Source organism: Sander vitreus, chromosome 14 (genome assembly GCF_031162955.1).
Source record: "Sander vitreus isolate 19-12246 chromosome 14, sanVit1, whole genome shotgun sequence".
Lineage (NCBI taxonomy): Eukaryota > Metazoa > Chordata > Actinopteri > Perciformes > Percidae > Sander > Sander vitreus.
The window spans coordinates 14,836,619-14,851,456 of NC_135868.1; the positions used below are offsets into that span (position 1 = coordinate 14,836,619).

The 14,838-nt window shown below is 41.8% G+C and overlaps 1 protein-coding gene across 2 annotated transcripts in view; it reads right to left on the reverse strand.

The window, feature by feature from the left end:
• atxn1a (ataxin 1a) overlaps positions 1-14,251 on the reverse strand; it is a 102,955-nt gene extending 88,704 nt beyond the window's left edge. For both annotated transcript variants that reach the window (XM_078268506.1, XM_078268505.1), the window contains exon 1: positions 14,110-14,251. The gene's annotated coding sequence lies outside the window, so the exon portion shown is untranslated. The remainder of the gene's footprint in view (positions 1-14,109) is intronic.
• Between the last annotated feature and the right edge of the window lie 587 nt (positions 14,252-14,838).

Here is a 14,838-nt window from a genome sequence, read left to right on the forward strand (position 1 = left end):
CCAGCAATCCAGCAACTTGCTCTATTCAAACCACACCCCAGCTTTGTCAGAGAGGAAATAGTTTCAGCCTTACAGACACTGTTTAAAATATTGCCTGTGTTTAGTTGCACAGAATTGTCTCAACCTGTCCTCCAGTGCCCACCTACGCATGCCCCTGACCATTTGGTGACTGAGGCCAATTAATTAACCAATGCATTGTCAGAAAGAGGGGAACAGTGATAACAACTGGCCATGGACAGACTGGAATTCAGGACTTCATTCCTCACACCACATAACAAACCATCAATGAAATGAGATGTTTGAGGATACATTGCACTGACCCTTCCCATACTGTCACAAGCTGTGTCTTGCTGTGTGTGACATCAGCATCCTTGGGAGTAAACAGTAGTAATGGAAATCAAGCTTGTGCCAAGAACAACATTGGTGAAGGGTGGGTTTTGGTATTCCATGGATTGTTTCTATCACTGGCCATTTTCCTGTTATTGAATTCCTCTCTTTCAATGCATATCCTTCTGGCTCATACTTAAGTCATTGTTGATACCCACACACCCACCTTGCAGCTGAGGGTCTAGGGGCTTCACTTCTAACAATTAAGGCAGAAGCACCGGTAAAAATAGAAGTACATGAAGAGTAATTTCTTAAAGGTCACATATTATGCTTTTCCGTGTTTTCTGTCATATCTATCTATAATGTTATAATGTTGGATTTTCATGTTAAACGTGGCCAAATAATAAGGTAAACATATTGTAGACAAATCCCTGTGAGCAAAATCATTTCCAACTATTCTGAACACTCCGGTTTCATCAGTTTTCAAGTTTTCAACTCTCAGCTAAGTGTAACGCAACTCTAAGCCGGCCTTCTATGATTGGTCATCTGCTCCAAGTAGGCAGGACTGGAGTTTTGCCACTGAGGTGTTAACATTGTGTCATGTAACTACATCCTAACGGCAGTAAACAATGTCACCTTGGCTGTCCGTGTCGTTAAATTCTCCCCAATTCTGGGTCACATTACTCCTGAAACATTTTCTGTTAGTAGTATTTGGTTTAAAAGCTTCTATTTGCGATTTTTGACTGTAGAAATTACTGCTATATTCTATTAGTGTCAACTACTAACTAAAGTAGCTATATGGCTAACGGCAGTAAACAATGTCATCTTGGCTGCCAATGTTGTTAAATTCTACCCAATTGCATTACTGCTGAAACATGTCCGATTGGTTAGTATTTGGTTCAGAAGCCTCTATCTGCGATTTTTGACAGTAGAAAGTGCTGCTTCATTCCACTACAATCTAACGTTAGCATACTGCTAACTATTAAGTAGCTACATGCTAACACAACATAGCTGTAATCTCAGCCAATGCTGGTCATTTCCATGGATGTATTAAGAGAGAGAGAGTGGTCATTTCCAAATTTCGGTCATTTTACTGCAGGGACATGTCCGGTTGTGTAATATTTGGTTTAGAAGCTTTTATTGGTGATTTTTCACGGTACAAAGTCCTGCAATATACTCTATTGCAGTAGCTCCAGATCTAACTAGTGAAACACGGCGCGGAGCCTCCGGAGTTTTCAGGAAGCGCGCTGGCCAATCAGAGCAGACTGTGCTTTTTCAGGAGGAGGGATTAAAGAGATGGGCGTTCCTACAGAGCGTCTCATACAGAGGGTGAATACAGGTGCAGCAGCCATGGGCAGTATGAGAAAAAAAGTGTTTTTTTAACATTAAAGCATGTAAACATGTTCTAGTACAAATACAAAATGCAAGTATAATCCTGAAAATGCTATATAATAGTTTAGGGTGACCAGACGTCCCCAGTTTCGGTGACCTGTCCCCAGCTGAAGCTGTCCCCGGAAATGTCCCCGGTTTTCACTGTGACTGACAGAACCGAAATTGGAATAAAAGAAAGAAAACATTGACCAAACCCGCACCCTAAACGTGCATGTGCCCATATTTTACGATGCTAAAATTATAGTTTATTTACATGGAGTCTGGTGGGTTTAGCGAACACAATTTCACGAACTTTTTATGTTTACTTTTTTTTATGTTTTATGTCTTTAACAGAAAGGTCGACCTCCTTAGAAATCCTTTCCATAATGTTGTCGGACACTTAAAATATTAATCTGAGCCTGTCAGTGGCAAAACGAGCACTTTTATGAACGTAAATACAAGCTGGACAATTGTCCTATTAACTTACATTGTAGCTTGTTTCGCCGTTTCCGACTGCAGCAATCTCGTTTAATACTGGACCAATGTCAAAGGAAAATATTTCCTCAATAGTTTTAATTGTATCCAATACTCAATGAGCTGTTGCAGAAACAAGCCCAGCGTGAAACAATAAAGTAAACATTACAACATTTCCCTCTGAGGTGTAGTGGAGTACAAGTATGAAGTAGCAGCAGGGGCGATTCTAGGATCAGACCTTTAGGGGGGCTCAGCCCCTAATGACAGTTGATAGTGCATGCAAAAGTGTTAATCTGCGCCATGAAATTACCAACTTCTTCACAACTGCACTCCTGCTCTCCCTCTGACAGATAGAGACTCAGCCAAAGGTGTGAGTCTGGCACAACCACCTCAACCAGAATCTAAGCTTTCCAATGATATTAGCGCCAGTTGCTGTGACAAATGGTTTGCGAGAAAATTAACATTGAACTTACATGAAATGTTATCATATTTGCATTCTGCATACATCTCTGCACACCCATTACTCTATGTGAAATATCTCACAAACTCTTCACTCAACACATGCATCGGTACAACAAGCGGTTCCGGGTAATCCGGTTTTGAAATTGTAACAAAATTTCTACATGGTCTCCAACTATAGGCACAAATTATAATGTATTCTCATTAGGGCTGTCAATCGATTAAAAAATGTAATCTAATTAATTACATACATAATTAACGGTGCCTGGAAAAAAAAACAAAAAGAAAAAACAAGAAGGGTACTAAACAACAGTCTGCGACATTAAAGAAGGCTTGTTTATTGCTAGGCCATATGGTCAAAATGAAATGATTTAATAATAATGTATAACACAATAACTTATTTCACTAATAAATTGCTGTTGAACGACAAAAACAACCACCAGATGGGAAAAGGACATTTAACAATAACTTCGAATGCACCACGAGGCTGTAGTTTACCAGTTTCATTGAATGCACCGTCTGTGTTGTTTTTCCGACAAGGGCAGTTGCAGATTGTTACATGTGTTGGAATCATCTACAGTAAAACACAGTCAAACTTTACACCGTTTAGCGTTAGCTGTCAGCATTTTAACCGTTTTTAATCCAGCTACTAGCTAGTGGTAGGCTAACGTTAGCTGCTGTCGAGTATAGTGTTAACTAGCGTCACGTGCAGCGGTGTTTGTGTTGCCTGTATTGTCTGTTTCAGAGCATCAGAGAGAAGCGCAGACATATCAGTGGCACCAGATTTCGGTAGCCAACCCTATTCAGGAAGAAGATTTTTACAAGTAAATGTTCCAATTAACGATCCAGGCAGCACATTCTCGTCTTCCTCCTTCATTTTACAGTTGAATGGTGGCTAGAACGGCTCCGGGTCAAACGTCAATATGGAATGGATTAATCTGCGTTATTTTTTTTTTATACGTTTTTTCTCAGATTAATCAAAATTAACGTGTTATTTTGACAGCCCTAATTTTCATGTAAACTATTTATGTCAGCACAGACATTTTTGTAAATTGCTTAGCCAGTGTATCCCACCATAATGGTTATTATATTGCCAGATTCCAGACAATCCCACTTACTTATATATATATATCCCACTTACAAATATATATTTCTACTGGTATGCTTCCTAGTGACATTAATGCAAAAATATGAAGAAAAAACTGTTCCACCTGTGTGTACATGGTTAAAATTCTGAAGTGCAAAATAGTTCAGGCTACAGCACAAGTATTTCCATCCATAGATAAGACTAATCAAGTCTAACCTCTGAATTTCTTTTCAAAGTGCACCAGATTGATGCATTTAAACGTTAAAATAGACAACATTTTCTTACAGGGGAGCATGCCCATGGATGCAGGGGCAGTGTCCCCGTTTTAAGTTTACAAAGATAAAAACATTACCTGTTTGGGAGTATTTACGCTTCTGAGCTGAAAATGTCCCCGGATTTTGTCTCAGAAATCTGGTCACCTTATAATAGTTGCCCTTTAAAAAAGGTACAAAATCTCAATTTTAAGTGCTTGTGCACATACATTTGGCTATCTGGAGTGCCTACCAAACTACAACCTGTAGGCTGCCTGGATAAAAAAAACCTGGATTTGTTTCAAGAATAGTTTGTATTTGTAAAAGACTCAACACGCTACTTCATATTCCAGGCCTATAGGCTGTTTCTGCTACAGAAATTTACCAAAAACGGAGAAGAAGAGCATCGCTACTTCCACTTCCCATCATAACATGACTAGACTATAACGTTTTCTTAATACATCCATGGACTATAATAACTTTCACCACTGCTCATTTTCATAAAGCCGCCGCAAGAAAACGTGTCTTTGTTTACATTGTATAATATAGGGCTGCAACAACGAATCGATAAAATCGATAAAATTCGATTATTAAAAAAAGTTGGCAACGAATTTCATTATCGATTCGTTGTGTCGCGCGACACGCCACTCAGTCGCGGAGATAAAAGCAATTGAGTTGAGTGCCGTGCGGAGCGGCGCGGAGTGAAAGAAAAGAAAAAAGAGCAGAGCGGGGGTGGAGGAAATACGGAGAGAGACCGAAGAGACCCGTAACGTTGTTCTGAAACACATGGCGGAGGCAGAGAAATCAGTTCGACCTAAGTCATCCAAGGTGTGGGAGCATTTCACCCTACATAAATCGAAAATGTGTTAAGTGCAAGATAAGCAAAAGCGACATGGCAAGGCACAGGCGCACCACAGTGATGATTCAGCACCTCCTAAATCGTAAACATGGAGTTCAACAGCAGGGTAAAGTCACTACAGAATCCTACTTTTGTTCCGTTTTGAAAGTGAGGAACGTAACGTCCCTCTTCTGGTGCTGGTGTGGTATTTACTCGTTATCCAGCTTGACAAGCATGACAAGTTAGCGTTAGCTCATTAATAACAGTAGTAAAGCAGGGGTGGTATAATTTGCAAGACTAAAGACACGTTTTTATTCACTCGTCTTTTTGCCCATTCATTTTTCAATCTATTGTCATGTATATATTCTGTGCTTTGTCCCATATCAGTTATTGTTGACAAATATATTTGTGTGTCTTGTACTTTTTAATTTCATTTTAAAGTTCTTTTATAGCACTTGGTCATCTTAAGCTGTGTTTAAATGTGGTGTACAAATGAACTTAACTTGCACTTACTACAATGATGGTAATAATTTAATGAATAAGCGTGTCGTGTGTGTGTGTGTGTGTGTGTGTGTGTGTGTGTGTGTGTATCTGCTCTTTGGGTTACTTACCTTTGCACAACTATTATCTAAAACAACAAGTATGTAAGTATGTATTGAGTTGATGTAAATTAATGCTTTTTTGTTTTTTATCCGATTCATCGATTAATCGAAAAAATAATCGACAGATTAATCGATTATTAAAATAATCGTTAGTTGCAGCCCTAGTATAATATGCTGTTGGATTGTTTTTTATTTTGCAATTCTATCTGCCATCGGACATGATTGCAGCGCGCTAGCTAGCAGAGCTAAAGTTAACGCACTAACGCTGCTAGCTAACATCGGCAGTCAAACAAAAGTCAGTGAGCCAATGTCTTTTTGATAATCCACACGTTTTTCTTGCAGTAGCCTTTCTACAATAAGCCGTGGTAAAAGTTACTATAATCCGTTCAAGGAGTTGATAAGCAGACAGATTAGCTAGCTAGTTGATAAGTTGTCTACTTCCACTTTATAAACAGCTAACCATAGCAGCTAACGTTAACGTCAGCTACTTTAGCGATGTTTAATGTTAGCTACATAACGTTAGCAATATATCTTGTGTACAATCAAGGAACAGAGGGAAGTGTCAGGGAGCAGAGACAAAGTATTTAGATGAAGTGAGCTGGTTTGACCATGGAGATGGGATATGCTCGCTTAGCTTCACCGCAGTCGTGTGTGTGTGTGGCCACTAGTGCGGGACTGCGGGCAAGAGGTCGAGGGGTGTGGCGATGACATCATCGATACGGACGTATTCGCTGTCCAAACGAAGCCAAAAGAGAGCCGTTTTAAATTTTTTTCACCCTAAGACCAGGTTTTAAAAAAGTGCGTTTTCAGGCAGTGCGTTTACAGAATTAATTTGGACGGTCGGCCCAAACGATGCTAAACATGTGCGTTTGCATCAAAAAGCGTCTCCGTGTGGATGGCCCCTGAGTATCTCCTACCACGGTTTGGGAACTACCTTCGCAAAGGTGTGCCATTTTCTCACAAGCCAATAAGAAACAACTGGGCTTTTTGGGAGGGGGGCTTAAAAAGACAGGCGCTAAAACGGAGCGTTTCAGACAGAGGATAAATATAGACACATTTAGACAGCATGGAGAATAATAATGTTTTTGAAGATTAAATGTTCTAGTGGAAACCCAAAATACAAATATGAACCTGAAAATGAGCATAATGTCTCCTTTAACTGAAATGTACTTATTCTTACAGATTTATTGCAACAGGCAAATAATCCTCTTCAGCCTACATGCATACATTTTGTTCCAACATAAAGCTAAAGGTTATTATACTCGCTATAATATAAGGGGCAAGTTTGTATCAATTGACCCTGATCTAAAAGGTAAATAAAATAACCAAAATATCTAAGGCAATCCATTACAAGTAGATCAAGATTGTCCAACAACTAATAGGTATTTGATCATTTACAGTGCTCCCTTAAATTAACTCAATTACATTTGAGTCAGCATAAAAATCAGGTCATCATTAGTTGCACTTGATCTAGACAGGCAATCCTCTTGAATGTGATGCTAATGTTCAGGTAATAGAAATCATTACATTTGTGCTCCAATGTATGTACAGACTCGTTTCAGGTGAGGGTTGGCCTGCGCCAGGGCTGCACTTTGTCACCAATCCTGTTTGTAATATTTATGGACAGGATATCAAGGCGTAGTCGGGGTGGCGAGGGGTTGCAGTTCGGTGGGCTGGGGAGCTCATCGCTGCTCTTTGCAGATGATGTGGTCCTGATGGCATCATCAGCCAGCGACCTTCAGCACTCACTGGATCGGTTCGCAGCCGATCCAGTGAGGCCATGGTTCTCAGCAGGAAACCGATGGAGTGCCTACTCCATGTAGGGAATGAGTCCTTACCCCAAGTGAAGGAGTTCAAGTACCTTGGGGTCTTGTTCGCGAGTGAGGGGACAATGGAACGGGAGATTGGTCGGAGAATCGGCGCAGCCGGTGCGGTATTACATTCAATTTATCGCACCGAGAGAAGAAAAGAGAGCTGAGCCAGAAGGCAAAGCTCTCGATCTACCGGTCAATTTTCGTTCCTACCCTTATCTATGGTCATGAAGGCTGGGTCATGACCGAAAGAACGAGATCCAGGGTATAAGCGGCTGAAATGGGTTTCCTCAGGAGGGTGGCTGGCGTCTCCCTTAGAGATAGGGTGAGAAGCTCAGTCATCCGTGAAGAGCTCGGAGTAGAGCCGCTACTCCTTTGCGTCGAAAGGAGCCAGTTGAGGTGGTTTGGGCATCTGGTAAGGATGACCCCTGAGCGCCTCCCTAGGGAGGTGTTCCAGGCACGTCCAGCTGGGAGGAGGCCTCGGGGAAGACCCAGGACTAGGTGGAGGGATTATATCTCGACCCTGGCCTGGGAACACCTCGGGATCCCCCAGTCAGAGCTGGTTAATGTGGCTCGGGAAAGGGAAGTTTGGGGTCACCTGCTGGAGCTGCTGCCCCTGCGACCCGACCCCGGATAAGCGGACGAAGACGGATGGAAGATGGATGGCTATATGTACATGACCCCAATTCTTAGCATTCTTCTTTCATCTCTCTTCCTCATCACTATCTGTCTGGCTATGTCCCAGGTTGTCAGTTTATCCTTGTCGCAGGCCTGGAGCTCTATGGGGAAGAGAAGCAGGAGCCGTCTGACTGCCAGTCAGTGTCAACTCCCCACTGTAATCCTCTACTGCCTTTGATAAGGATAAGGCAGAGAAGACTAGGCTAGCAGAAGAGAAGAGAAGAGAAGAGACTGAAATATGCTTTTTTTAAGTTGCAAGAAGACATGGAGAAAAAAAAACGGAGGCAAAAATGTACATGAGTGAATGGACCGTGTTTAAAGTGGGGAGATGAGTAGACTTGGAGAACAACCATTTAAGCAACTAGACCAGATTCCAATCTCACCAAAAAGTGTTGTGGCTTTGTCAGATTGAGTGAGCCACAGTTGAAAGAGCTCAGAGCCATTGCTCTTTTATGCACTACATAATACCATTAAACAGCTGTTATCAGTTAGGTTCTCCCTCATTTAACTTGGCCCTCAAAAGGCCAATGCTTAAAACCCTTTCCTCTCAGCCAGGCTTTGCTTGGAATATAATCAAATATGAATCAAGGCAGAGACATCACAGTAGCAGCATACTGAATTAACTATTGCATGATGACTCACATGAGGTATCACATTTTATGTATAGCTCAGGCTCAGTAATAATCTTTCTAGAGACGGTTAATAAAACAGCTCTGAGGATTTTATCCGATTTGATGAGTTGCTTAGATTCAAAATTGATGGAGGAACTCAAATCTGTAGCCTAAAAGCTTATTTGCCCACAAGAGCACCCGGTCATCATTTAAACACTATACACTTTGGAGTTCAGTCCAGTTTAGCCTTGTAACAACTGTATATCATGTCAGCTACGCTGGCAGCCATTACAGAGCCAAAGCCCACACATGGCTGAACTAAGTCCCAAAGCCAGCTTCCCTTTTTCACATGGCTATTGAGCCATGCAGTGGCTTATTGACCCGACAATGTAACACAAGTTTGTGGGATCGCTTTAGTCCTCGCCTCCTCTGTCTCTCTCTCTTTTTCATTCAGACACTGGGAGTACCTTGGTCATTCAGAAGATTGCTATCGATTAGATTGCCATTTCAAAATAAAGACGGTATGCATGTAAACAGGGTCACAAAGACTGCAAATTTATACATCCACTCTAGTCTGGATCGACGACTTCATTTACTGGATAGTCCCCGCTGTTCTTTTCGGGAAACAACGACCTTCGAGCTAGCAAGCTACACACTGAAAATGGCAAGTATGGATCGTGCAACAAGGCAGGCCTGTTTTTTGTTTTTTTTGGGTGAATGGTTGTAAAGATTTACAAAGAATATGTTTACAGCATTTACTATCTGACTGGGACGTTGTGGGACCGATTGGTGGGGATTTGCCATGGACAAAATACACACGCCGATACACTGGTAAGAGCAAATTACATTTAACCATGTATCCGGCTAATTCATATAGCTCACGTTACTGTATTGTATGAACAGGTCACTTCATTTAATAGCTTATTGTATGTGGCGTTTTCTTTTGCAGGGTGCAAATGTTCCACCAAAACAAGTTCCTTCCCGAGTCAATTTTGCAGATTTGCAGAATTTCCCAAATTACGTTGTCTCTCCAGTTAAGACATTTTCGTTGCCATCTTCACGTAAATCACTCTTCTTCTTCTTCACCCTCGAATATTTGTTTTCTTCTGGTTCTGTGCGAGCAGCATATGACGCCACTAACACGCCCAATCGCTTGCTGTGAATTTTCACACATTTGGCGCAATCAGAGATTTTGTACTATGGATCCAGCGGGTTAAACTATGTTTGATGTCCGATCCGACTGATTCTGACATTTCTGTTCTTACATACAGCTACGCCGGGTACGGTCTAGATAATTTCAGGTTTGCAGTGCATGTGTAAAAGCAGTTTAAGAAATACTAAGCACCTCCTCCATTAAGCTGTGCACTAAGCAACAAAGGCACACACGATCACACACGGTAGAATGTTCTTTCACACAAAATACAAAAAACTCACATGGATTCCCTTTAAAAGCAGTATTCTGTGTGCGATGGTGTCCTTTCTCTTGTGTGCATGCATGTGTACTCGGTGCGCTCATGAATAGAGGAGGATGAAACGAAAAGCTGAAAAGGTCGGAGCGCACTGCATGGTTCAACCAGACAGCTCAATCTCTTGATCTGCCCCCACCCCCCAGAACCTATCTCCTCTCTTTACTTTTTCAAAATCCTTTTTCTTGCACATTCTTTTTTTGATTGCTGTTCTTCTTTTCTGTGTAGCTCGAGTAGCTTCTTGTGTAAAACGAGACGACCAGGAATTCAGCTGTGATAGCAGTGTGGTGTGAATGCAGCAAATAGGGGTTGATCATTTTTCATTATGACGACATCAGACAATGTTTTTGTGTGAAAGTGGTATAAAACATGGGCCAGAGACATGAAAGAAAGAAGGTGGAGGGAAACAGGTGGCTTCTTGAAACGCATATTCTTTAGACCTACAATTTGTTTGTTACCTTTGAATTGGTACAACTAAATATTTCTCTATGTATGTTTACTTTATTAGAACAAGTGTCTATGTTTGTTATGGCTCCTTGCAGCATGTGTACATTAGAGTTTGCAGTCAGGGCTTTAGTGGCAAATAAAAGAGTACATGAGGAAAACTTTGGAGCATGATCTACATACTATTCTGTCTGGTTACTACCTTATCAGTCTGCCCCAATACCACTTAAAGCTTTTGCACACTTCAGTGCAGAGCAGGGTTTATCTGTTTTTACCTGTGCTCACATGAAGACACCATGATCGGGCAGAGGACACGTCAAGCCAAAATGTACAAGAACAGAGTGAGAACGTTTACTCACTCATGCAGACTCCAAATATCTCAAGGGATATTGGTAAAGGGCCCTTATTTGTGCTTACCCTTCACTACACCTCTGCCTGCCGTGTGCAACCTGTCAAAGTTATTCTCTAAGCAAATGTTGAGAGTAAGTAAAAGAGCACTGTTATTCTAACTAATTTATCTAGGAATATACACAGAAACACACAAACAAACAAACACCTGTTGCAGCCATTGGTCGATCCATTTTCCCTGCCTACCCATCATCCACTCCTGTATTTGCAGGTTAGAGCATAGAGCCGTGTCTGTCACTTATTAATTCAGCTGTGACATCTCCACCCAATCATTACATAGAAATATCTCTCTGTCTCCCTCAAACACACACACACATTAACACAGAAATGTCCTCTTTTCCCTTACATAGCCAGCAAATTCCAGGGACAAAGAAAAGCCTCGAGCATGATCTATCAGACATGTATATTCATGTATGTTTGAGTGTGTGGGTCTGTGTGCACATATGGCTCTGACAAATGAGCCAAGCTCAGTTAAACGGCTTGTGATTAGAATGCCTCGGCTTCTAATTGCCTTTTATTACCATTTGAAAGTGAGTGGCTGCTTGAATCAAAGGCTATGGTGGCTGTGGTACAGTGCGTGTGCGTGTGTGCGTGTGCGTGTGCGTGTGTGTGTGTGTGTGTGTGTGTGTGTGTGTGTGGTAGGTGGGTGGAATAGCACGCATGACCCCACAATAGAGCACTATAGTTTGGTCCATCCCTCGCAAAGCCTTGGTGTTCACCATCATAACTCCCTGGCTTTAACAAACCTAAAAAATATTGAACCTGCTACTCTTATAGACATAATCAAAACCCTTTCCGCTCCTGTCTACAACTCCTTAAAGGAACACGCCAACTTATTGGGACTTTTGTCTTATTCACCGTATCCCCCAGAGTTAGATAAGTCCATACATACCCTTCTCATCTCCGTGGGTGTCGTAAATCTGTCTGACGCACCCACTGCTAGCTTAGTTTAGCACGGATCCTGAAGGTAACAGACTCCATCTAGCCTATAGCTCCCAATAAGTGATAAAATAATGCCAACATTTTCCTATTTACATGTTGTGATTTGTATAGTCACAGCGTGTACAAATAACAAGGTCACATGAGACACAGCCATCTTCTAACCGTATACATACTGGGAACTTTTCTCAGAAAGGCGAAGCACTGCTACTTGGGGGGAGTGATTTGCTCGCAGAACTCCAGGCGAACTCTCTGCTCCTCACCACGGGGCTTCTCAGGTGCTAGGCTAGATGGAGTCGGTTACCTCCAGGAGCCGTGCTAAACTAAGCTAGCGGTGGGTGCGTCAGACAGAGTTACGACACCCACGGAGATGAGAAGGGTAGGTATAGACTTACTGTATCTAACTCTGGGGGATACGGTGAATAAGACAAAGTCCCACTAAGTCGGCGTGTTCTTTTAAACTGGTGACCAACTACAAATATGCCCTCTACTGTTTCTTAAATATACAGTTTTTCCCCCTGTCTCTACTTTTACTACTACTCTTTAGCATTTTGTCATGTCATTTTTAGACATGTCTATAAATTCAACCCCTGGTTAATCCTTACATTTTGACCCATAGGACTTCCAGGCATCCCATCCCTTTCTAAAATCCTGGAATGTACTGTTTCCACTCAGCTTAACCCACATCTGCAAGGCCATAACTGTCACAGCACCAAACTGCCCTATTCAAATTCAAAGGGCAGAAGACTACTACCTTAATACGGCTTTTAATATGGTGTTTCATATAATCATCCTAAAACAATTATGCCCTTTTGTCATGAACACATTGTCGTGTACACATTTGATTGATCTCTCAAGCAGAACAGTTTTCTATTAAGTCTCCATTAAGAACCAAGATCTCAAAGACCTCCTCATGGTATTCCACAGGGATTAATACTGGGTCCCCTTTGCTTTATCATCTACCTCCTCCCCATCATTAGACATCAAGGCATCCCCTGTTACAGAGCTGATTCTCAGGTATATATTTCCATCTACCTACTTAGTTACTACCTCTCTCCCTTCTCCGACCTGCTGCCTCTACAACACAGACAACTTGATCAGTCTAAGTCTCAAAAACGACCAAAAACTTGTTTGCTATGCATTTTTACCGAAATTTAGCTTAAAGTTATAATGTCGAAGATCTCTGTTTGGCGGCACTGGTATTTGTATAGCAGGCTACAGTAGCACCCTAGGGTGTCTGGTTCATTCATTGCTTAAGGGAATAAGGCAACTCAATAGGGCATGCTTCAAACATGAGAAGAGACATAATCAACAAGTTAAGCTTGACAACATTTTTGTTCAAATAGCAAATAATTACACAGACACCATCAGAAAAGGCTAACACTTAAACGTGTAAATTATGCAGCTGGTGGGAAGAACTGCAGCTTTTCATCTTTACCAGTTACATTTGTCCATCCACTTGGTCTCATTTGGATGCCATATTAAATGCACAATGTGAGTGAAAGCCTAGGCTGTATCACTTGGGGAGCATAGCCTACCCTGAGTGCAACTCCGAGGTGTAAACACAGTAAAAATAGCCTGCTATCACAGGCTTCCCTACAGTCCCGTTATATAATGATCCAAGCTAGGATGAATGACATCACGGGTAGTCCAGCAATCACAAACCCTATGTCCTTTACAAACAGCTGACAATGTAAAACACTGTATAGTATCATATTACACACGAAACCACGGTCCGAACATGCAAAATAGATGTCCGTTTTTCAAAAACACACTGTGGTTAGTTGTTCCTGCTCTTTTCGTGTAGAGAAAACACTTCCGCGATGGTGAAACGTAGATAGAAATGTAGCGCTTGCCTTTGACAGTGCTTGTCAGTAAAAACATAGTTTAAAAGAAAACAAATACGTCTTGAAGCAACATTATTTAGCAGTGTATGTCAATGTTAAGCGCTAAAAAACAATCTGCAAGGTCGGGTGGCGCAGTTACTGAAACTACAGCGCCTGCCCGACACCAGCTCGGCCGGCGGACGCGCTCCTCGCTCGGTCAGAATCCAGCCAAACCTCCGCTCTCTTTCGCCCCACTTAAACACTACTTAACATTTACGTTCCGAAATGACAAGTACGTACACCTAAACCCCCTACGCCCCCGTACTGTTTGGTCACTTAAAAATAGGTCAGAGGGCGAAGTAAACATTTCCCGAGGCTTTGAAGTAAACCAGAGCGTCTGCGCCACCCTGCCCAGTTCTTCCAGCCATTTTCTCTTCACAGCTCCAAAAGAGAAAAGTGGCATGGAGAAAGCAGGTTGGTGAAACGAGTACTGAATGAACAGTTTTGTGTGACTTACTGTAGGGTGTAACGGGCTGCTGAGTTTGTGTCGCTCCTTGTTGCCAGGGCTCCCCTGCTCTGCTCCGGCGCTGACGGTGAAAAGCGTCTCCCCTCCTAATGATGTTTGCAGCGCACAGCTCTCTGCCCCCACCTTCACACACAGAGAGAGAGAGAGAGAGAGAGAGAGAGAGAGAGAGTTAAAAAATGGGGCAGTTTGTAAGCTACTCATGCAAAAATATAAGAGGGCTCGCAGCAGAGCAAACAGAAACTGAATTACAAGTTCATTGACAGTACGGGCGTGTGAATCCACAGTAGGCCTACATATGCCATGTTTAGTTTAGTGTGTTTGGATATATTCACATTCTCACATATTCACTGCATTCATTATAACACATTTAAGATGTAGGCCTATGTGTGTATGGTTTTTATTTTTTTGGAATTTGATTCTAAATATCCAACATAAATAGAGCTTTCCTTACCAAACCTCACTCCAAAAAGTGAGTAGCAATAGTAGTAGAGCTTCTCCTCCTGTGCTAAACATTTCAGCGGCAAACCCCAATACCATAAGATCAAGTAGTGTAAACTAAAGTACGATTTTGAGGTACTTGTTCTTAATTTGAGTACTTTCTATTTTCTGCTTTCCTCTACATTTCAGAGGATACGTTTGAACTACTCTACATATGACAGCTGTTTTCAGATGAAGATTTTACATATAAAATACAGTCAGGTCCAGAAATATTGGGACATC